This window comes from Paramisgurnus dabryanus, chromosome 23, assembly GCF_030506205.2.
Source record: "Paramisgurnus dabryanus chromosome 23, PD_genome_1.1, whole genome shotgun sequence".
Classification (NCBI taxonomy): Eukaryota; Metazoa; Chordata; class Actinopteri; order Cypriniformes; family Cobitidae; genus Paramisgurnus; species Paramisgurnus dabryanus.
Genome location: NC_133359.1, coordinates 18,687,134 through 18,712,357, shown reverse-complemented (window position 1 = coordinate 18,712,357; position 25,224 = coordinate 18,687,134). Strand labels below are relative to the sequence as shown.

At 38.6% G+C, this 25,224-nt stretch overlaps 1 long non-coding RNA gene across 2 annotated transcripts; it reads left to right on the top strand.

The window, feature by feature from the left end:
* The first annotated feature begins 2,390 nt into the window (after positions 1-2,390).
* Positions 2,391-4,613, top strand: LOC135781771 (uncharacterized). Of its 2 annotated transcripts, XR_010545243.2 has the most exons (7): positions 2,391-2,419; positions 2,650-2,733; positions 2,838-2,926; positions 3,886-3,947; positions 4,155-4,218; positions 4,345-4,447; positions 4,529-4,613. It is a non-coding gene; the product is annotated as an uncharacterized lncRNA (long non-coding RNA). The 2 variants fall into 2 exon arrangements; XR_010545241.2 differs by lacking the exon at positions 2,391-2,419 and having other exon boundaries at positions 2,582-2,733.
* Positions 4,614-25,224: the final 20,611 nt, after the last annotated feature.

Here is a 25,224-nt window from a genome sequence, read left to right as displayed (position 1 = left end):
CGGCAGTAGAGGGGACACAACTGTAACAATAAGCCTATAATCAGGGGTGCACATAACTTTTTTTGTCCTGGTTCTAAAAGGAGCACCTGGAGAGCTTGCTCTCTTCCATTGGTGAAAAGTGAAGGCGCCAGTGTCGCCGCTGACATCTTGGGTCTTGAGTCTGCGCAGTAGCAATTTCGGGACAAGTCCTGCACAGTAGTGAGCAGGAAGTAAATCCGCGAAATCAAGGTATGCTGGAATTGTTTCTAATCGCGCATACACACCCTTATGTGCACCCCTGCCTATAATCTCACCCACTCTGAAGCGATACTAAACTGTACTGGAAAAGCAATGAAAGCGAGCTGAGCTGCATCGTGCCGAGCCAAGTTGTACCCTACATTGGAAAAGCGCCATATCATGACATCAGACCCTGCCTGGAACACAGAAAAGCATGAGACAGTAAAAAGCATCAGATGTTTGGTTGTGTTTGAATGCTTTCTCTAAATAATTTCCCCATGAACTATGCATGTAAACGAAATTAACCAAGCTACCTATTCTGTCTTTCCCCTTCTTAAACATCCTGTAAAACCATAGCCAGAAAACTCACCATCTCAGCTTGTTATTAACAATATCCTTATTTGTTCAAACAAATATACTGTAACTATATAACTTGCTATACAAGTCAAATATACAAATATAACTTATTAATAATCTTATTAACAAATATTACCAAATTAAATTATTTTAGCCAGGGAAACTTAAATGGCACTACACTGAAATGTCATATACCAGTATGGTTATAAAAGTATATATTTTGACTCACAGCTCAATATGGTGGCCTGCAGGTCTTCATTCTTGATAGGATTCGGAAACTGAACTACTGTGTCTTCACAGACAAATAATCCAAAATCAGCCTAAGAGTGTGGAGTAAACAGCATCAAGCCTCTCTTTAATAGGGAACTCATCTACAAAGACAAACACTTGTTATACTTTTATGAATTATCAAGTTGTACAACACACAGCAATTAGGATTTAGACAAACAATCACAGATTTTATTGTTTTGTCTAATATATATAGAAACAACTTGTGTTGTAAAAGAAAAGATGACAGCATATCTCTTTATCACGTGCCAGTATAGGCCCAGACTGCGCGAGAGAACATTTGAATTATCTGGCACGAGGCCTCACACGTCATACTTCAACTGACACAACGGTCTCGATGGTAGGAATAAGCAAAAGCTCCTTTAAATTTCGTCATTTTTTATACACATCCCGTTTATTTTGTTGTTAATTGTTAGATAAGTTAGTAATTTCGTCAAGTTTTCGTTACAGGGTAAGATTTCGTTACCATATACAGTAAATATTGGTTCAAGAGGGCAGTTTGACTCAGTCGAGGTTTGTAACTGGTAAATAACTTATTCGAGGTTTGTAGCCATATTTAAGTAACTCGCTTACTTTGTTTCAGTGTTTGAGTAAATGTATAATGTTATTAAGTAATAATTAATATAAGTTACTGCGCGAGCTCATTACGGCCGTTTCTCAATCCGAAGGCTACTGGAGGTGGCTTTTGTAGGCTGTATACGTCATCAAGACTGTCAGATTTAAGAATATTAACAATTATAAAGCTGACTATTATTCTTAGTTAATCGTAAATTGTTGTAATATGCGTATGACTTGCGAATGTAATGCTCATTTAACTTAAATAAACGAGGCTTGATGACGTATGCAGCCTGCATATTCGACCTCCGGAGGATGCAGCCTTCCGTTTCAGAAACGGCCTACAAGTGTGAGCGTGCGCGAGATTCTGTCTGAATTGATTCTTTAGTAATGGCAAAGCAAAAATTTACTGTCGTGGTGATTAAACGCATTTTAAGGTTTAAATTAAAACGCCTAACTTACCTTTCCAGGGGTTTCTGTTCCTGCAGTCTTTCAGGGGTGCTGCATGCGGACATGAACAGCACACTACAGTATACCGCCACCTACTGTACTGTAGTACAATAACGTGTAGGATTGAATACTGTGCCAAACGCAGTAAAAAAAAAAAAATTCATTGTAAAAACAATGGACATGCCAGTTCAAGTAACTTGTGGGCTAAATCACCAAAATAAGTTTGTAAATGTGGTTCAATTATTTTTAATAACTGTGCAGCATAATGAATCAGCCTGAATCCATGTAGCCTATGAATATATTGTTTAGACTTTATTTTTAAATCTTTATCTGGTGTATGGTTAAACCTTATGATGGTAGCAATTGAATACAAATCTTAAATTGAATCAAATCTCTTAAAATAATACATAAAATCTCTGGGACGGTTACATCTGTGTAACATTTAAGCAGCTTAATTTTTTATATTCTTTTATATATTTTGATGTGTATATATATTTACTTTCTTTATTTTGTTTTCTCAGCCTTTAAACATCTAAACATGTCCTCCAAAAAGGTAAGTTCAGCACCAGATCAGCTTATCTCATACTGTAATATTGATACTGGTTTGAGAAAAACTAAGATTAAACATCCTACATGTTTCCAGGAAAAAGGAAAAACATTGGAAAACAATTTTAGAATAAGGTTTGAGAATAAAGCCAATGGTCCTCTATTAAGGCTAACTGTGTATATTGCCTTTGTGGACTGCAAGCTGAACTTACAGATTTATATGGACTTTACTTACAGGTTTCCTGTGCTGTTTTGCTCCATTTTACTGAACAAAATAAGGCTGAGGTAGCACCATCCTTGTGGTTAGAGTGAAAGAATGTGGTAAGATTTTATCCATGTTTTATAAAATACAAATAAACATGAACAACATGGTCAGCTACATATAAAAAATAAAAATAATCAAACATGCTTGTTTTTATCTGAAGGGTATTGAGACCAAAATAAACAATGTGCCATTCTGGACAAACAGCTGTGGACAATATATGCAGTCAGAGTAGCCTATTTTCTCACACAGGTAAAGTATGCAAAGTAATACCAAACTTCTTTTTAACCTCAACAAATACTGTCAAGCCAAATATACAATATTTGTATGAGGTACTGTGCAAAAGTCTTAGGCCAGCATGCTACCATTAAATTTGTGGTTTTTGCAATTGTGTAGTGATCATATATCATTATTTCTCAGTTTCTTTATTAGGATACAACCAGAAAATACAGGAAATGTGTATGTAGTATTAAAAACAGTATAAAAGTTTAAGCTGAAGTGTCAAGTTTTTAGGGTAAACTCACCTTCAACTTGAGCAATAGCAGGCAACTGCAGGATCTCTTACACATAAATAAAATTAAATCCTGATTCTAATCAATGACTTCAGTCTCCTCAAAAAAGCTCCAGATGTGTTTTGTGCCAAGAGAGGTCACACTAAATACTGACTGATGTCTGAAGAAGACATTTAGTTCTAAAAAATTGTTTTATTTTTAATTTTGTGTACATATTTCCTGTATTTTTTGTTTGTATCTTAATAAAAAAAGTGAAAAATAAATATGGATGGACATTAAAACTTTGCTAAAACAACAAAGCTGGTGATGGTTGCTTAAGACACTTGTACAGTAATGTATATTGACCAAGAGTTGGAATGATCAAGAAAAATGCATGTTGTCTATCCATATTTTCTTTAAATGCACATTTATTCACAGTTCAGTAGGACAGTAAATTATCTAAGGGTAAAATCATTATTGAAGGTGATTTAATTGTCACGGCATTCATTGTTACATGATTTAAAACAGTGGGAATCATTGTGTAAGTTTCTTAATAATATCAAATACTTTTTTTGTCTTGTTGAAGAAAATGAATCATTATTAACAGCAATTAGGAGTATTTCTCAGCTGAAAAGCCAGGTGAAACTATAAGGTCACTATGATTTACTTTCATATTATAATTCTTTTCAGATTTTTTTCCCTGTGTTTTTTTTTTGTTAGATGAGGAGCAACCAGTAAGAAAAAGCAAAAAGATGTTTTGATGTTGCCTGAGGCACCTTATTGTGAGTACATTTTAATTTTATTAGTCATTTAAATTGTTATACTTCTGTGGAATTAAGAAACAATATATTTAATCTCAGTCTACAGTATTTGTAGTATAATGATGATTACTTGATTTCAATTTATTAATTGTCATATGCCTTGAGTGACTTACAAATGATTAATTGTTTTATTGTGTGATTTTTTTTTTATCTGGAATGTGTTTACAGTTCCATTTCATGCACAATCACAAATGCAGCACATCAATCAATTTCTTCCAACCAGCGAATCAAGGTACACTATTTTGTTATTTTTTAATCTAAAATTATTGATATTGATTTTCTTCCAGACAGACTTATTGTTCATTTATTTTACTGGTGTAGTTAGTAATTTTATTGTTTCAAAACACCTTCTTGAAAGAAATCTTGGAGTGGAGAATCATTCTGAAAGTAGACCAAATCCAGGACAACATCACAGCAGTGGTCGGAAAAATGCAGCAAGCCAAGCTGACTTTCAAAAGATGGTATGTGCCATAACACACGCAACATTACTAGTCACTGCTGACTTTTTACCCATGTTTACTATGGATTGTTTTTGTTTGTAGATTCGTTCTCTGTTTCTTCAGAGGGGAGGCAGTTTGGGAGATGGGAATTAGGACGATGCTACAGTTAACACAGGGCAAATTTCAGCAGCTCAGTTTCAAACTTGCAACTAACATTGAGTTATAGTGAGTCTGTGTGAATATACTCTACATATTATACTTCAATATGCCTTTAACACAAAAAACTACAATAATATCAAAGATCAATATAATAAGACAACTTATATTATTTTATGTCATAGTAAAATATTGTGTGTGTGTGTGTGTGCGCGGCCGGGTAATTATCACGTTGGGGGGACCAATTGTCCCCACAAAGATAGGAATACCAGTATTTTTGTGACCTTGTGGGGACATTTTGATGTCCCCATGAGGAAACAAGCTAATAAATCAAACAGAATGATGTTTCTTGAAAATCTAAGGTATCAGACAGTTTCCTGTGATGGTTGGGGTTAGGGAATGGGGCAGGTAAGGGGAATAGAATATACAGTTTGTACAGAATAAAATGCATTACGTCTATGGAATGTCCCCAAAAAACATGGAAACCAGAACGTGCGTGTGTGTGCGCGTGTGTGTGTGTGTGTGTGTGACCTATGCTCTCTCTGAGATGTGTATGTTCACTTTGTAGCTGGTCAGGGTGGAAGACCAGCTGACGTACCAGTTTTGCCAGGTTGAAGGACCAGCTTAAACCAGCTAAGACAGCCAACCAACTTAGCCAAGGTGGTATATGCTGGTGGGTCAGCTGGTCTTCCCGCCTGACCAGCTAAGACCAGCTACAAAGTGGCCAAAACCTCTGTAAAACATACAGGGAGTATTCATATTCATATCGATTTGCATTTACACATAAAATAGGTAACATATAGTACTGTGCAAAAGTCTTAACCAGCTTTGTTGTTTTAGCAAAATTTTAATGTCCATCCATATTTATTTTTTACTCTTTTTATTAAGATACAAACAGAAAATACAGGAAATATGTACACAAAATTAAAAACAAAACAATTTCCAGAACTAAATGACGTCTTCAGGCATCAGTCAGTATTTAGTGTGACTTATCTTGGCACGAAACACATCTGGAGCTTTTTTGAGGAGACTGCAGTCATTCGATTAGAATTAGAAAGGATTTAATTTTATTTATGTGTAAGAGATCCTGCAGTTGCCTGCTATTGCTCAAGTTGAAGGTGAGTTTACCCCAAATACTTGAAACTTCAGCTTAAACTTTTATACAGTTTTTAATACTACATACACATTTCCTGTATTTTCTGGTTGTATTCTAATAAAGAGACTGAGAAATAAATATATGATCACTACACAATTGAAAAAACAACAAATCTAATGGTAGCATGCAGACTTTTGCACAGAACTGTATGTCCACATTTAGCCACCTTTACTTTGAGTGAACTGTAACAGCAACTATAATGCCATAATCATTAAATACTAAGGTAAAAGTGAGTTGTGCATGCTTTCTAGTTTTAGCACAGAATTCTGTCTCCCTTTTAAATGTTTGCTACAGATTTTTTGCAAGACATTTTAAACATATTGGGGCGGTTTCCCGGACAGGGATTAGACTAGCCCTAGACTAAAATAAATGAAAGAACTGTCCAACCTAAAAACAACTTGTACTGACATATCTTAAAATGCATCAGTGCCCTTTGTTTTTTACATCAGATTGCACACAAGTAATGTTTTTAGTAAGGCATGTTTGTTAAAACTAGTTATATTTCATAATTAAACTGAGGCATAGTCCTGGTTTAAGCTCCTTGTCTGGGAAACCACCCCAATAAATAATAACTACTTAACTTTTGAATGTGTTCGTTTCGTTGTTTTAGGTTAGAAGACCACGGAAATATTTGACATCGGAGTCCAGCAGACAGCCAGAGACACGCACACACACGCAGCTGAAGCGCGTTTGATTGACGGGAGATCCGGCACGCGCACGGGAGCTCGCGCACGCTCACACAAACACGGAGCACAGGATAATTACAACTGTTTAATTAAAATAAAAGAACTTTTTGGTATACAATGTTTAGCGTGTCTGATTTCATTGGTTAGCAAGGAAATAAAACGACGTGCTGAGGACTTTAGGCGAACGTCCCCTAAAAGTCCCGAAAGTCCGCTGACCGTCCTGCGAACGTCCTTGCAAAAGTCCGGAGGACGTCCTCGCGGAAGTCCGCTCGACGTAACTGGAACCATACACGATGACGTTCGGGGGACGTTCGCCTAAAGTGCTTAGCATGTTATTTAGCTTACAAAAAAGGTCCCCATGACGTCCCCTAAAAGTCATTAAAGTCCCCAAAACGTCATTTTGAACGTCCGGAAGACGTTTTTGCGGACGTTCGCAGGACGTCAAAAGAACCCTACACGATAACGTCCGGGGGACGTTCGCAGATGCCATTTAGGGGACGTCCTGGGGACCTTTTTTTGTTAGCTGGGTCTTACTGTATTACACTAGAGATATAAGTTACGATTTTCCTCATAAAAATACATTGTTATTTATTTTCCTAGTTTATGGTTACTTTTTAAATGATTTAAACTAAAAATGCGAAATTTGTTTAGAATTTTTGCTCTATTTATGAATGTAAAAATAAGATTTTAAGAAAATTGTGTTTAAAATTATGCTACATTTACATTAAAGCATCGAGCAGACGCGTATCTTAAGCATACTTTCTTTTTCATAGTACACATCATACCACAAATGGACCATATGGTGCTTTGGCAGGAACTGTGGTTCAGTTTTATTCTCAAAAATAAGCTCTGAGTCATTGCATTGGCAAAACAGAGACGTCACGTTGAAACGGATCTTCATTCAGTGTTTTAAGGGTATTTCAAGGCACTAAGTAATAGGCTTACTGAGTTACCATGACCACTTCCAGTTAAGCCTAAACTTGGTTCAGTAATTCTCGGAGGCGAGCACTTTAACGGCGCTCCGTCAGCCGTGCCAGTGAGATTGATTGGCAGCGAGGAGACGCCCACTCGCTCGGTAAGCGTTGCTACGCGAGGCCTCGGCCCTGGCGACACTCTTCATATCAATTAAAGCCCAATTAGGGATCCATGTTCTGCTAATTATGGCACGCTTCACATTCCCAGAATAAAGTGAGCGTGTGTTTACTGAGATAAATAAATAAAGACACGGGCTGCCGAGGCGAACCGACCTTAATCAGATTTTCAGAGCTGTCTCTGTCTGTGCGCGCGCTCGTGCGTGTGTGCGTTTCTGTGAATGAAACAGGGTGTAAGTACGCGATCTGGCCTTTTGGTGACAGTATTGTAACGTGTGTTAGGAAACCGGCTCGCCAATTCCCCGTATCATTTCTTCCGATTTGACAAATAATGAAATCAGGGAGGGTTGTTTCATGCTGGGAGGTTGTTTGCTTGCTCGTGTGTGTGCGCGCGCGCGCGTGTATGCGTGTTAGTGATGGCGAAAAAACTGTGCTTATCTACATATGTGCTTCTGTTTAGGCTGATGTGATGAAATTACGTCTAAAAACCACAGCATTCAGCATTCAGAAATGTAATAAATAATTTAGATAATAAGCCGTGGTTTTTATGAAATGTTCGTTTTTTTTAGTCAGGCATTTTTATGGCTTCAACCACAAAGACAGCAGAGATGGAGACGGTCAAAATATGATTTGAGATATGAAGTGAACCTGAGAGGAGACAGGTGAGAGGTGTAACAGAATTGAAATCTTTCGGTTGACGGCTCATTAGATTTAGTAATTTACCCCTAGCGTGCCCTTGTTCCCTGACTTTCAACTTGCGAAAAATCCTGTTTTAAGTTTCTCTCCGGTCTTGACAGAGACAGAATTAAGACTATTTTTTCCACATGTCGTCCCTGCTGGTTAATCGTGTCTAGCCTCAGAGTCGAGATCAATCAGAGCTAGTGAGACTGGTCCTGATATTGGTCATTTTTATCGCTAGTCTTATGTAATATGTCTGACTGATCATCTGCACCACTAGCGGCTGGTATCGATCAAACTTTCTATTTAGCACACCAGAGTTTTATTATCTGTAACCAAGAGAAGTGCTTTGGGATTGAGCTAGGACTAATCCACCAACAAAGCCTAGATCTGTCACCCGTATCATCTGTTATGTAATGTTAAAGGGAGATAGTAGAGTCGCCGCTGTTCACTTTGTACTGGGATTAGTTGGTTTAAAATAAAGCTTTGGTTCAGATTTTAATTCGGTGTTTGTGCTCTCCAAACTTTTACAATATTTAACCCCAATAGGCATACAAGTGGCTCAGTTTGTTTATGAAAACTCACAATGCGAGTTAAAAAAGACCATCCTGGTTCCTTTTCTAGTGTTTGTGGTATGGTTTTCCATCCGTTTTATCATCCGTCAGGCGTAAAATGTAATAGCATTCTTCTTATCGAGCTCCGTGATTCGAGGTATCATTCACATCTGTAGCACAAGCAGTACACGCTGAACTAATCCTTTGGATGTATCAAATAAAGTTTTTCCCTTTTACAGGTTTGCGATAAAGCTTTCGGTTTAAAGATGCTGATGAAGGTCGCATTTACATGACACGGCGCTTTTTGATGGGAACATATCCTTACACAGCATAAAAGACTTCTGAAATGTGTAACTTGTAGAAACATCTGATTTATTATTTATAGATCAGGCCACTGGTATTGCTTGAAGTTCTGTCCGTTCGTAAACATTTCGTAATCAATCCTTCAAGAAAATTGAAATCGTAAACATTTCTTTCCGAAAGATTCGGATCCCTTTCACACACACGCCTTTCGCAAACAAACCGTAAACATTTTTGAGATTGGTGTCCATTTTATGCCACCTTTGCTAATATTTTGGGTTATATACCTGCAGTTAACAGATGTGGACGATGTCTTTGTATAATCTTTATTATACATCTAAAGCCAGAAACATAATGTGGATTCTTGTTGTTGTAAAAAAAACAACATACAGTTATGTTAAAAGTTTAAAGGGACACTCCACTTTTTAAACTCCCCTTAAACATTTGATTTTTACCGTTTTGGAATCCATTCAGCTGATCTCCTGGTCTGGCGGTACCATTTTTAGCATAGCTTAGCATAATTCATTGAATCTGATTAGAACAAAAGCATCAGGCTAAAAAATAACCAAAGAGTTTCAATATTTGTCCTATTTAAAACTTAACTCTTCTGTAGTTACATCGTGTACTAAGACCGATGGAAAATTAAAAATTTATATTACGCAGCGCCTGAAAATAATCCCCAGCTATTGAAAGTAACCATGGGGACTATTTTCGGGCAGTGTGTAAAATCACTACACCTGCTGCATCCATGTTACAGCAGCAAAATACTTGGTTATTACACCAGAATAAGGGTATAGTTCCTACCCATATTGGCCTAGAAAATCGCAACTTTTTTGTCTGTCTAAGTACACAATGTAACTACAGAAGAGTCAAGTTTTAAATAGGTAAAATATTGACACTCTTTGGTTATTTTTTATTGCGATGCTAATGGTCTAATCAGATTCAATGGATTATGCTAAGCTATGCTAAAAGTGGTACCACCAGACCCGGAGATCAGCTGAATGGATTCCAAAACTGAAAAAAATCGAATGTTTTACTCTAGGGGAGCTGGAAAATTAGCATGTTTTCAAAAAAAGTGGAGTATCCCTTTAACTAACTCGTCCATAAAGGCTTCTCAACCACTGGGTTGCGAGATCTTTTCTGTCATGTATATAAATGAACAATTAGATTCAGAAGTGTGTATTTGCAGTGTTTGGGTCAACAGTGACCTCTATCACTAGCTGAGTTTCCATCACACTGATTTTATGCACAAGTATCGCATAAGAAATCAGTGATGGAAACACTAAATTTCGAATAAAAATTCCTTAATTTGCAAAAAAAATTTATGATGGCTTAAGGTGGTTTTTGACTTATACTTAAAAGCGTAAATGCGAATAATGGGAGACGAAAATGCATTTGCCGAATACATTCTAAAGTAGCGAACATTAAACCCACATGACTGATCGTCTAGCTGTATCAGCTGATGTTGTTTTTCCCATATGTGGGGCTCGATGTTGTCGCAGTGCCCTTGCTGCTAGTGCCTGCATCAAAAATGCTAAATTGTGCATTTCGAAAGCTACCGTACAACTCAATTTTTTCCTTGATTAGTGGATGTTTCAGGTTATGTTGAGGTTAAGGTTGTGTATTGGTATGTTGCGTACCGGCAGGTGTTATAAACTGAGATTGTTTGTATTTAGACTCATACAAGCGTGTGTTTGCGTTTCGGCAAATTACACTTCTTGTACATTTCTCTCATGTAAAACTGCAAACCTCTACTCTTGCAGCTGTTTAGCATGTTTCTATAGCGCATCAAAATCGTCTACTGCTAATTGTGATGGACAGCCGACGACAGGAAGTGGGCGTTTCACGGCACCGGTGACAAGTCTGTGACAGATTAGAGTGGGCGTGTTTTTGAAGCGTGTGTTGCTCATCCTGACATTGAAGGGTCGTGTGTTTACGTCTGTGTACGACGTGTATCTTGTCCCGCAGATGTTTGTACTGCTTCACTGCAAAGTTTGATGTTTTTAAACATTACTTTGCTGACTTTCTTTGAATGGCATCTTTAAAGACGCACGTGGTTTATCAGACAGGCAATGCTAATCAGACAGACAGGCCAGAGTAGTCTGGTGAATCTCTCCCTCTCTCGATTTCGTCTCTCGGGGCTGTGATAGCGGATAAAAGGATTTGATTTGTAGTGTAAGGTGAGCCAGAGATTAAATGGTAACTTGACTGTCAGAGTGCCTGCGACATGGCCAATACATGCGTGCTGTTGAACGCCGTCCAGCGGTGTGTCCGCCGTGTCACTTTGGCCTGATCCTGGAAGCTGCTTACCGCAAATCGAATCTATTCCGGCCACATCTCTGTATCTAACGAAATAAACAGCTCGCACTTTCCTCTTCCACCCCTCATCCATCCGCAGATCGCTTAGTGGAAGAGAATGAAAAGCCATTTGTATTAGAGCGATGCACTCCCCGGGGTGCCAAGAGAGGAAAGGAGAGAAAAGGCAAAGATGAACACGAAGAGGGAAAGGGTATTTCCTTTCATCATCACAATAAGTGGACTATTTTGCCATGTGTGGTTGCCATTCTTTCACAGCCACAGATCAGTTCAATTTTAGGCAATCAGTCTGTCAAACACACAGCAAGTGGTCTCTCTCTTTATGCCTTTGCTTCAATAACTGAGTCAGGGTCAGTGTTGTCCTGTCATGTCAAATTTGCTCGATTCAAACCTTGGCATGAGAAAAAAGCGCTGTTTTCAGGTCAAATTTTGTATTAATTTTATAAAACATTTCTCCTAGACAGCAGTGCCCAACTGAGATTTTCTTTTTGAGTCTCCTGCTATTTAGAATTTACTTTAAAGGGGACATTTCACAGGCCCTTTTTAAATGTACATATGTGAAGTTTTAGCTTAAAGTATCATATAGATAATTTATTATAGCATGTTAATATTGCCACTTTGTGAGCACTTGTTTTGGGGTGTGTCCTTTTAAATGCAAATGAGCTGATCTCTGCACTAAATGGCAGTGCTGTGGTTGGATAGTGCAGATTAAGGGGCGGTATTATCCCCTTCTGACATCACAAGGGGAGGCAAATTTTTATGACTTCTTTTTTCACGTGCTTGCAGAGAATGGTTTGCAAAAAATAAGTTACTGGGTTGTTTTCACATTTTCTAGGTTGATAGAAGCACTGGGGACCCAATTATAGCACTTAAACATGGAAAAAGTCTGATTTTCATGATATGTCCCCTTTAAGTAAAGGCCCCAGTATTTTGTCCATTGAATTTTAGAAGTGAGCTCTGACTTTCTAAAATGTCCAGAGTCTATGGTCAAAAATAACAGATATGGAAGTCAAATATACTAAACTGTAAACAACTTGGTTAAAGGTCACGTAACACACACTGTTTCTGCATTTCTGATGTTAATCTGGAGTACCTATAGAGTAGTATGACATCCTTTATATCTCCGAAGAGTCTTTAGTTTAATCAGATGTATAAAAGAAAGAATAGCTTTACCGAATCTTTCCGATAACGTACGAAAAAATGAAGAAGGAGGAGTTATACCGCGGGAGGAGCGAGTACGAGTCATACAACACTATACAACACTGTTTTAACTTATGATTTACTACATGTTCGTGTCATTTATATAATATGCATGCGACTATTTCCAACATAAGACAGAAGTCACACACGCAAAACTTCGCTGCTACCCCGGATAATAAACTATATCCATCGTTTTCATAAGGCTGGGTTTCTTCTCCTTACATACAAAAACACACTTCATCTTTCGTGCCATCGTTGACTTTTGAAATTAAACAAAGCTGAGTGGCGTGATAAGATGTTTGCAAGCTCTAGCGTCTCCCGCTGATTGACGGGTGGGCGGGGTTTTCCGGGGTAAGTACCCATATAAAGAAGTGATACGTATAGAAACCCCTGAAACATCAGTTGGACCTGTAATCGAAAAAAACTTTCCGAAACTTGTACGAACCCTGGCGAAGTGCATTCGACACAGAAATACTCTGTAACACGCCCAACTGATTTTTTGACACTTTGCCTACGTTTAACATGAGGAAACAACTCTATAACTGTGTTAAAAAGTCAGAATGCTTGAAATACCATTGAACCCCCCCCCCCTTGATGAGTTGATGCGATTTATAAAATTACATAACTAAAGCAAATTTTAAAACTTACAGAAAATCATCACTTGTCAAAATAGTTGAAATGACTTGTAAATCCTAGTTCACGTGGATGTGTTTGTGTGGTTTATGGTTAAAAACACATTATTTTCCACATATTGTAAATTTTTGTAGCTCTGATTTCACTCATCGATTTGAATGAATGCTGTGTCCCCCATTGGCCAGCTAATTTGTATCTTTTGATTGGCCTGAATACCTCTGACGTCAGCCGGAAATATGACGCTCCTTACCATGTTTGAAAGATTCGGTCACAATGCAATGCTAACAGTAGTTAACTAACAGTCCAAAGCGGGAGGAATTATGATAATGTCGGTCTTTACTACATCACCAATCCCAGTAAGTAAACAATGCCTACAATCTGTGTGTTTGTTGTAGTCCAAAAAATGAGATTAACGTTCAAAACGATAACTCGCGTCATCATTTTCTTTGGGGTAAAGGAAATGTAAAAACTAGGGCCGGGACTTTAACGCGTTAATTAAGATTAATTAATTACACAAAAATAACGCGTTAAAATTTTTTAACGCATTTTAATCGCACTTATTTTTGCACCGCGGAACATTTCTCATGAGTTTCGGCGGACCGATTATACTGGAGCACCAACTAGCGTTCATGACTTCACAACAAACCACAGTGAACATGAACCAAGAGGCTGATGAGATCGCTTTGGTTGGCCCCGTGGATGGGATTTTTTTTTATAAAAAACGAACGGATGTAAGCGTCGATAAAAGCATGGTTGTGTGTAAGCTATGCAACAAGGAATTCACATATCACCGCAGCACATCGAGCATCTCAATGCAAAACATACAGCAGCTAGCGTGGACATTAGCCCGACTCCGGGCACAACGACTTATTCGGACGGGATTAGTTTTACATAGGGATGTGGGGTAAAGCAAGTTTTTATCAGAGCTTCTCGGTGATTTTAGTCCAGTCCGAATGCTCCATGTCAGTAATCATTACGGACAATGTCAGTAAAGATTACGGCGTCTTTTACCTTCTGTAAAAAGGTCCGGAGAAATTACCTCAGGTAATACAAATCCAGTGCGAATAGACCAGCTGTAAATATACACGTAAATCGCGTCATTTCCTTTTAATTTGCGGGTTTCTTTTAAATATAAAAGCGCTTAAAGAAGCGTTTACTTGCGTTCTAGACGGAGAAACAAGTCAGTTACAAGTCAGTTTCTGAATAAAACACGACACAAACTTTAAAAAAAAAGTCAAATTTACTTCTCAGAGGCATGGAACTGTTTATGAAACTGACGTTCTCCCCAAACTGAAATTAAACACAGTGTTTCGCGTTTTCCTTGTCTGTGTCATGTTGTTTGCACATCTGATATCTGGAAGCAAGGTAACGTGCACGTGAAGACGAGAGGTGACGCGCTGCGCCAACGAGTTACCCCTCCCACTTCTGAATGTTTTACAGAGATTTCTAATCCCGTCCGAATTGACCATTAATATTACCGACGTCCTGTGGTAAAATTACATTACGCCATCTACCCCTGTAAAACCAATCCTGTCCGAATAGGGCTCAATAAACAATATTTTGTTGCTTAAGCTTATGTATTCAGTCATTATTCATGGTACACTCTAAGAACGAATGTGTTAAAAACAACACATTAGTGTTGATTCTGGGACAACACACTAACTGCGTCGTCCTGGAATCCACCCATCTCTGTGTTATTATTGAAACAACACATTTTGTGTTACTTTTAACACAACATATGTTATACTTGAACACAAAATCAAGACAAAATGACTCATAATGTGTTAAAATTACACATAATGTGTTAAAAGCTTACAGCACAATGATGTGTATAAAATTAACACATCCTTTCTAAGAGTGTATACTAAAATCCATGTAAAAAATTACTTCTTAATGTTCTCAGGTCAAATATTTATATGCGATTAAAATGCGATTAATTTAGATTAATTAATTACAAAGCCTCTAATTAATTAGATTAATTTTTTTAATCGAGTCCCGGCCCTAGTAAAAACGCGAATCGAACAATAGGTGCAAAAGATTTTATACAGTGTACTAGTTTAAGTTTTGACTTGTTAAATTGTTTAAGTTAAATTGGTTTAATTTAATTTGTTAAGTTAAATTTACATAAAAATTTGTTGATTTTACATCAATGCTGCCTTTTTTACATTGTAAATATAATTTGTTTTTCTAAAGATTTTTTTAGAGAAACAATCAAAAACCACTTTTATCAAACAAGGGTTTTGTGATAAAATGCGTAGAAAGTTTTTTTTAACTACTTTGGAACTACACTTCGCTGTCTCTTTTCTCATGCCAGGTCTGAATTTGTTCCAAATAAGGTAATCAAATATTTTAAATCAATGTTTCCTGTCCATATATTTACTCATACATAACAATGTATTAAAGGTGCCAAGGAATGCATAGAAATAATATGTTAAATTGTTCTCTGATATCTATGTGGCTTTATTAAGTGCAAAAATTATCCAGAAACATGTCTTATTTGAAAGGGTCATGAATAATTATGTTTAGCTCTGCTCTGATTGGCTGTCAGTCAGTAGCTGGACAGTCACTCAGTAGCTGGTAGCTCTTAAAGCAAACAGACCTTACATGTTTGTGCCTGTATCAGACAAAGATATAGATTTTGAGGGGAAAAACAATTGTTTAAGGATTGATAATGGATTTTTCTGAGTTTGTGTTTTTATCATTATGGACCTGCAAAACATAACTGTAACGTCAATAGTAGTACTTCAGCCTAAACCCTAGCATATAGCGCTAACTGAGCAGTCACAACTTTGTTTTAAGCATTGTTACAACATAATTGAATGTGTAATTTAATGTTGGTGTTATGTTGAAATTGGTCTGTTTTTCAGGTGTTTTTCAGATGTACCTATAACTTACTTTACACACCAATAGTAAATGTTTATTCTACTAAAGAGAAATATTGTGTATTTCTTTCAGTCAAGATGACTCGCAGTACCTGTAACAGACCTCAACATATTGCAACTGACCAATAAGAATCAAGTAATTGACAGAGATGTATAATTATCACAATATAAGTAAAAATTGAGTTACAATATATTGAAATTCTCAATAACGGTTTAGATAGTGTTGCAAAAATCGTAACTTGTTGATCCATGGATAAGCTTTGGATGGCGGTATAAAGGTCAAAAACCTCTGGTCTAAGGCAAAGCTGATACTTAAACGAAACATAAATGAGAACTTCATTAGGTTTCACGAGCTATGAAATAGCAAAAGATTTTCTCCAGGGTACCATAAAGTGCTACGTTCCTGAGTCCTTCGCACAACATCTGCTCCGCGTCTCTCCGTATGATCGGCTGCCATGCCGTACCCATCAGCGGCCGCCATATGCTATCCCAGCGGCCATCTCCAGCAGTAAACAAATGATAGATTTTGACAGATGTTCACAGGCCACGATCACAGATTCCGCTCTGACCGTATTGCTCGGCTCTGGACGCGGTCCTCGCTCTGACAGGTGGACCCTCACCTCTTACCTCCATTATAATTACAGAGTGAATAGATTTAAAGATCAGACTGTTTAAGGCGGCCCTGAATCAGAAGCTCTATTGTCCTCGGGCTGCGGTGTGCTGAAAAGGCCACGGCTACCCTGCCATTTCTCATAATGGACTTTTTAGTTAAAGGACAGGAAAATAATAAGCGGACTTCACTGCGGAAAGCGGACGCCGTTTGTCTTCACCACCGACCAGACGTTTGGGCGATAAATGAGGGTGAGCTGTGATAGAGAGAGAGAGAGAGACAGATATGCTTTTTATCTCACATACATCCACACAGACACCAGCAATCTACATTGTACGGATTGATAGATAGACAGACAAAGAAACAAATACTGCAGAACTATAGTTTAGATGGATGGACAAATGGATGGATGAACAAATGGACACTGGACAGGCAGACAGACATGTAGATAGATAGATACTACAGACAGACAGACAGACAGACAGACAGACTGACAGATGGAAATATATTGTAGATAGATAGACACTGTATATAGATAGACAGACACTGTAGATGAATAGATACTGCAGACAGACAGACACTGTAGATTAATAGATTCTGCAGATAGACAGTGAGACTGACATAAGGATGTTGTAGATAGACAGGTACTGCATATAGACAGACAGACAGACAGACACACAAATGGATAGATACTACACACAGACACGTATATGGATAGTTACTGCAGATAGATAGACAGAGAGACAGACAGACGGGCATATAGATACTGCAGATAGAAAGACAACCAGACAGACAAACAGATAGATAGATACATGCTGCAGATAGAGAGACAGACAGATGGACAGATAGATAGATACTGCAGATACAAGACAGACGAACACATAGATACTGCAGACAGACAGATGGACAGATAGATACTGCAGATAGATACATACTGTAAATAGAGGGACAGACAGATGGACACTGCAGACAGACAGACAGATAGACAGACATGTACTGTAGCAAGATAGATAGAAACTGCTGATAGATACTGCAGACAGAGCAATATTTTAGATAGACAGAATCTGTAGAGAGAAATATCCTGCTGATAGACAGACAAACATACAGATAGACACTGCAGATAGACAGACAGATACTGTAGAGAGAAAGACACTGCAGAGAGAAAGACACTGCGGATAGACAGATACTGCAGACAGACAGATACTGTAGAGAGAAAGACACTGCAGATAGATAAACAGACAGACATACAGATAGACACTGCAGATAGACAGACAGATACTGTAGAGGGAAAGATACTGCAGAGAGAAAGACACTGCGGATAGACAGATACTGCAGACAGACAGATACTGTAGAGAGAAAGACACTGCAGATAGACAAATACTGCAGACAGATAGACAGATACTGTAGAGAGAAATAAACTGCAGAAAGACAGACAGACGGATAGACACTGCAGATAGACAGACAGATAATGTAGAGAGAAAGACACTACAGATAGACAGATACTGCAGACAAATAAACAGATACAGTAGAGAGAAAGACAGACAAACAGATAGACACTACAGATAGACAGAGAGATAATGTAGAGAAAAAGACACTGCTGAGAGAAAGACACTGCAGACAGACAGATACAGTAGAGAGAAAGACACTGCAGAGAGAAAGACACTGCAGACAGATAGACAGATACTGTAGAGAGAAATACACTGCAGAAAGATAGACAGACGGATAGACACTGCAGATAGACAGACAGATAATCTAGAGAGAAAGACACTACAGATAGACAGATACTGCAAACAGATAGACAGATACAGTTGAGAGAAAGACACTGCAGAAAGAAAGACACTGCAGATAGACAGATACTGCATACAGATAGACAGAGAGAGAAAGACACTGCAGAAAGAAAGACAGACAGATAGACACTGCAGATAGACAGATACTGTAAAGAGAAAGACACTGTAGAGAGAAAGACACTGCAGATAGACAGATACTGCAGACAGACAGATTCTGTAGAGAGAAAGACACTGCGGACAGACAGACAGACGCTTTAGAGAGAAATATCCTGCCGATAGACAGATACTGTAGAGAGAAATACACTGCAGAAAGGCAGACAGACAGATAGACACTGCAGATAGACAGATACTGCAGACAGACAGACAGACAGACACGTAATGTCCACAAGTCCAGAAGTGTAGCGTAGGATAAAAAGTGATTTACTTCAATGATCAAGGCATAAGGAGTATTAATTCTGAACATATTTCATAAACACTTTTCTCAGTGCAGACAGTCAGCGTGTAAGCCAGGCTCAGTTCAACAATGAAAAACTCTCTGATGGATTGTAAGAAACTGATGATATTTTTTTGCAGTGTGTTTTATTGAAGGAACTGAAACACAAACCAGATCAGAAGAAAAACTTCTGTAAGGCTGAGCATCTCCTGTGACTCTCTGATCCGGTGTCTCATTTGGGGAAAACGCACATTTAATTAAAGCAGAATTAAAGAGCATTGTTATTTTGATTGAAGACACCCAGCTGCATTACCCTGTTCTTCTTCCGCCCGACTGTCCTGGATTCAAGTCGACGTTGTGGTTTACTTGAGTACACAGCACGCATCTGGTGATCCTTTCGCAGATCTTACTGTCTGTTTGTCTGAAGAACACAAACGCTGTTTCTTTGCTGTAAAGACTGAGTCTAATACCGTATTATTGGATAATGAGAAAAGCCTGTCGACTGGCACAATATCAGAGAACTTAATTAAATTTCGAGTAAACCGGCAGAAAATAATGGAGAATGTGTGAGGGTCAGAAATGTCACAACCTGAACACGACCTCAGGAATGGATGTGTTCACCAAGACCATGTTTACATGGACAAAAGAGGCCCTTTAGATCGGACAAAGATAGAGGAAGAACAGAGAGAGAGAGAGAGAGAGAGGACAGTAATAAATAGTGTGTGTCCTGATAATTGCATTAATGATTATTAGGCAAAGCTCAGGGGAAGGTGAGATGAGAGGGAGGCAAGCTGTCAGCTAACTTTGACTAATGGCTCGCACTACGAGCCGCCGCTTGGAATATTAATTTACAAAATAAACTTTGAGGAAGAAGAGAGAGAGGAACATCGAAAAAAACGTCTTTGAAGAATAATGAAAAGCTAAATTTGTTTAACCCCCTGGAACAGGGCTTCACCCACTTGTAAATATATTTTGCATATTTTATTTGTTAATCTAATTGCGAAACATCACCTTTGATGAAGCGAAGTCCCGAGCAACTATAAACAGCTTATCTCTTAAAAATAAGGTGCTTCACGGTGCCACAGAAGAAACCTACACTATTTTGAAAATGTCAGGTTACTAAAAAGTGTAGTTCGTGCCACTATTAGTTAGTCACTGCTCAAAGCTGCATGACATTACGGGAAAGGTGTGATGCATTTTAATACCCATCTCTGCACATGCAGCAAGTTGGTGTCAAGTACTACCGACTGACATCATAAAAACGTCACACAAATGTCAAAGGAAGATGACAAGCTCTTTAAACACTATTAGTGACCTTTAAGAAGACGCTGCGTGTCAGCGATCCACCTTTTCAGTCGAATAATAGCTCGGATCAGCTTGCAGTTCGACTTGACACCAACATCTTTGACCCCACATACCAGGTGGCCCCAAAGGTAATGATAACAGCAGTGATGCCACCTCAAAACAACCACTCCCCCAAAACAGAGAACGACATCAAGCTCAATGCCAGGTGGCTGTCAACCGAAGACATTTTTCACATAAATCAAACTGCCGTTGGGTTTATCAATAACAAGTCATTTAGCAGGCGGAGAGCGGCGCAGATCTCCAGAGGTCAGTGCTTGTTTGTTAGATGGACATCTGCAGCCCTGTTTGCTTCGCCATGGCAACGGACCGTTCACTGTCTCTCTGTGTCTTCGACTTTCTTTTATACATTGAGCGCTGAAGCTGACACATATTCATAAATGAAGGTTCTTCACAATGCCATGAATGTATGGTTTCGAAAAGAACCTTTAAAGGTGCATTGTGTATCTTTTAGAAGGATCTCTTGAAAGAAATGCAATATACATAGCTATATTTTTAGTGGTGTATAAAGGGTAACATAATGCACTGTTAACTCATTCCCCCCAGCCTTTTTTTTTAAAAGTCCTGGCAGCGTTTTTTGTAATTTTCACAAAAGTTTCACAAAATGCCTTCCAGGAAAGTTTTCTTCTAAGAATAAATAAACATACAAATATATCAAATGAAAGAACAGACCCTCTGCTTTCAAACAAACAAACAAAACAGGAAAAAAAATTCATTCTATCTATTTTTTTAATATGGGTATTTTATTTCTTTTTTTAATAATTGCATTTTTGTGAAGGAATTTTGTTTGAGATCAGATTCAGAATGATTATCAAAACATACACAAAGTTTAAAATTAGTACATATATTTTACTTCAGTTTTTTATAAATTGGGTAAGTGTGCCTAGTGGATAATCGTGGTATTACAGATTAACATAAAACCTCATCAGGAACACTTTTTTATGCAAATGTTTTCTCTTAATTGACAAAATATCTTGTCAATGGCGGGGAATACATACACCGCAGGTCTCTTTACATGAAAGTCGCCATTTTGCACCGTCATGTTTCTACAGTAGCCTTAAACCATAGATATGTACATTAGATGTCACCTTGGCTACGGCAGTTCATTGGACCGAATGCGTCATGAAATCGTCATGAATGCGATTTTCTTGGTTTTCTTTTGGTTCGTTTCAACAGTCAGACATGTATTTAGCATTGAGTCCAGAAAAAAATTAAAGTTTTGATATTATGAAAATCTACTTTTTCTAACTATAATATATAGTGCTAGTAGGCCTAACATCCATAGGCAGCACAAAAGTCCGGCATCATCCATGAATTTGAAGTACAGGCGAAAGCAGCTTTACCTAGCTACTTCCTATGACAATTTTGGCGCATACTTAGAACCCCAAGGCGACATCTAGTATATATATCTATGGCCTTAAACTTTATGAAAGGTCATAAACGGCTGAAGCAAAATCCCAACGCCACAAGTAGATTTCTGCTCCTTAACACAATTTTGCGTTGCATGTTAACGCCTTAGGGGTTGATCACACCAAGCGCGTTTTAAAGCGTGTCGTTTTTCTTGACTTAAAAAAAGAGCAGTGCGGCTTGGCTTTTTATGTTGCTAGGCAACCACTGTATCACTATAGTGCGAGCGTTTGTGAAATTTGTACAGTTTGCTACAAATGTACAAGCATAGCTCTGACCTTGTTTGAGGGTGAGAGGTGTACAAACACACCGAAGACAGTGAGTAAATGCAGTCTGTGGTTGTTCCAAACTTCTGTCACCACAACGGAAGGCCCGCCTCTCCTTCATTCGATTGGACAATGGAAGAACGCGAATGACATCGGGCGCTTTTCCGCTTAGAGCGCTCCTTCAAAACCGTGTTGCGCTGGAGGTGGCCAAAAACGAAAGCCGCTTGGTGCGGATAAACAGCGCGCCTAACTCTTACTGCCCATAGAAAACAAATCAAGAAAGGCGCCTGCCACTGCCATAAACGCGGTCTGTGTGATCGGCCCCCTAACTGGCTTTCTCACAGTTTTGTGCATGTCTTTGCCTCTATAAGATAAATGGCACAATACTGTAATACAACCCCAAAACAGAAAAAGTTGGGACACTGTAGAAATTGTGAGTAAAAAAGGAATGGAATAATTTACAAATCTCAAAAGCTTATATTTTATTCACAGTAGAATATAGATAACATATCAAATGTTGAAAGTAAGATATTTTGAAATGTCATGCCAAATATTGGCACATTTTGGATCTCATGAGAGCTACACATTCCAAAAAAAGTTGGGACGGGTAGCAATAAGAGGCCAGAAAATTTTAATGTACATACAAGGAACAGTTGAAAGACCAATTTGCAACTTATTAGGTCAATTGGCAACATGATTGGGTATAAAAAAGCCTCTCAGAATGGCAGTGTCTCTCAGAAGTCAAGATGGGCAGAGAATCACGAATTCCCCCAATGCTGCAGCGAAAAATAGTTTTCTGAGCTTCTCAGAGAAAAAATGCAATGAGATTGAAGTTATCATCATCTACAGTGCATAATATCATTCAAAGATTCAGAGAATCTGGAACAATCTCTGTGCGTAAGGGTCAAGACCGGAAAACCATACCGGATGCCTGTGATCTTCGGGCTCTTAGATGGCACTGCATCACATACAGGAATGCTACTGTAATGGAAATCACAACATGGGCTCTGGAATACTTCCAGAACACATTGTCAGTGAACACAATCCACCGTGTCATTCGCTGTTGCCAGCTAAAACTCTGGAGGTCAAAAAAGAAGCCATATCCAAACATGATCCAGAAGCACAGGCGTTTTCCCTGGGCAAGGCTCATTTAAAATGGACTTTGGCAAAGTGGAAAACTGTTCTGTGGTCCAACGAATCAAAATTTGTAGTTCTTTTTGAAAAACTGGGATGCCATTTCATCCGGACTAAAGAGGACAATGACAACCCAAGTTGTTATTAGCGCTCTTTTCAGAAGCCTGCATCTCTGATGGTTTGGGGTTGCATGAGCGTGTGTGGCATGGGCAGCTTACACATCTGGAAAGGCACCATCAATGCTGAAAGGTTTATCCAAGTTCTAGATACATATGATCCCATTCAGACGTCGTCTCTTTCAGGGAAGACCTTGCATTTTCCAACATGACAATGCCAGACCACATAGTGCATCAATTACAACATCAAGACTGCATAGAAGAAGGATCTGAGTACTGAAATGGCCAGCCTGCAGTCCAGATCTTTCACCCAAAGAAAAGATTTGGTGCATCATAAAGCGAAAGATGCGACAAAGAAGACCTAAGACAGTTGAGCAACTAGAAGTCTGTATTAGACAAGAATAGGACAACATTCCCATTCCTAAACATTGGTCCTCCTCCAGCTGTTCCTTTTATGCACATTTAACTTTTCTGGCCTCTTATTGCTACCTGTCCCAACTTTTTTTGGAATGTGTAGCTCTCATGAAATCCAAAATGAGCCAATATTTGGCATGACATTTCAAAATATCTTACTTTCAACATTTGATATGTTATCTATATTCTACTGTGAATAAAATATAAGTTTATGAGATTTGTAAATTATTCCATTCCTTTTTTACTCACAATTTCTACAGTGTCCCAACCTTTTCTGTTTTGGGGTTGTAATAAAGTAACGCATTAAAGTCTGCTCTCGACTTGATGGAAAAGCTGCAAAAATATGCGTTACATTTACAGGTTCTGCAGACATGAATAGACATACAACAGTTTAGCTTTGACAGACTTTTTGAATGTCTAGGACAGGGTTCCCAACCCTGTTCCTGGAGGGCTACCATCCTGGAGCCTTCAGTTCCAACCAAGCTCCAACACACCTGTCTGTAATTATCAAGCAACCCTGAACACCTTGATTAGCCGCTTCAGCTGTGTTTGATTGGGATTGGAGCTTAAATCTGCAGGACGGTAGCCCTCCAGGAACAGGGTTGGGCACCCCTGGTCTAGGAGGACTATAGGCGGTGACATCACTGCCGGCAAGAAACATGACAACTCTCCAAATCCTGTGTAAACCGAAGGACAACCTTCCGGTTTTATTGTGAAGCCAACACAGAAGTGACTTAAACTGCAATTAATCGACTGGCCACTAGAGGCTGGCTCCAAAACGGAGTCAATCCCCATAGACCACCACGTTAAAATGCCCAACTTTACATCAGAAAATAATATGTTTACAACCTGGTTAGTTGATTTTGGTGTTTATAGCAAATTTTGCCCTTCATGCCAACTGTGAGCGGGGTAAATTTTTTTGTAACTCATCCATTTAAATCATATTATTGTATTACTGCATAATTAAAGGTGTGGTGGCCAGTTGAGTGACAGGGGAATTGCTGCTGCTGTCATTTTTGTCAAGCTAAGCATCTTTTCGATTATCCGCAAGTGACGTTTTGCCAAGACAGCGATGGCAGGTTCTACCTACTTAACGGTGGATTCACGCGGGGCGTAATGCCATTCACTTTTAATGGGTGACGTCAAGCATTGTCGAACTGAATTGTGGATCCGTCGGCGACAGACATTTCTCAACTTTTCAAGCCACAACGCGAGCGTCAGCCAATCAGATTGCCTTATGCAAATAACCTAGGCAGACAATTACGTTTATGGAAGACTGGAGCATAGGTTGCGGCCACTGTGATTGGCTGTTGGCCACGCTTCAGACAAGCCTTCCGTTAAGTGTTAACGCTTACGCCCCGCGTGAATGCGCCGTAAGGCTTAAAAAAGCTCTTCACTACAGGTGATATCACAGAGACTACATCCATATATGTCTATGGTGTAAACGCAGTTTTCTGCATAGCTGGTTTATTGATTTTCGTAAACACATGAAGACAGGTTTCTATAATAAGATCATTTTTGATTGATATGCGAGATAAGGTTATATTTAATCCAGCTCTGGGTCAAAAAGTGACGAGCCCAGCCCGTTGGGTTGTAATTTAACCTATGATTGGTTGT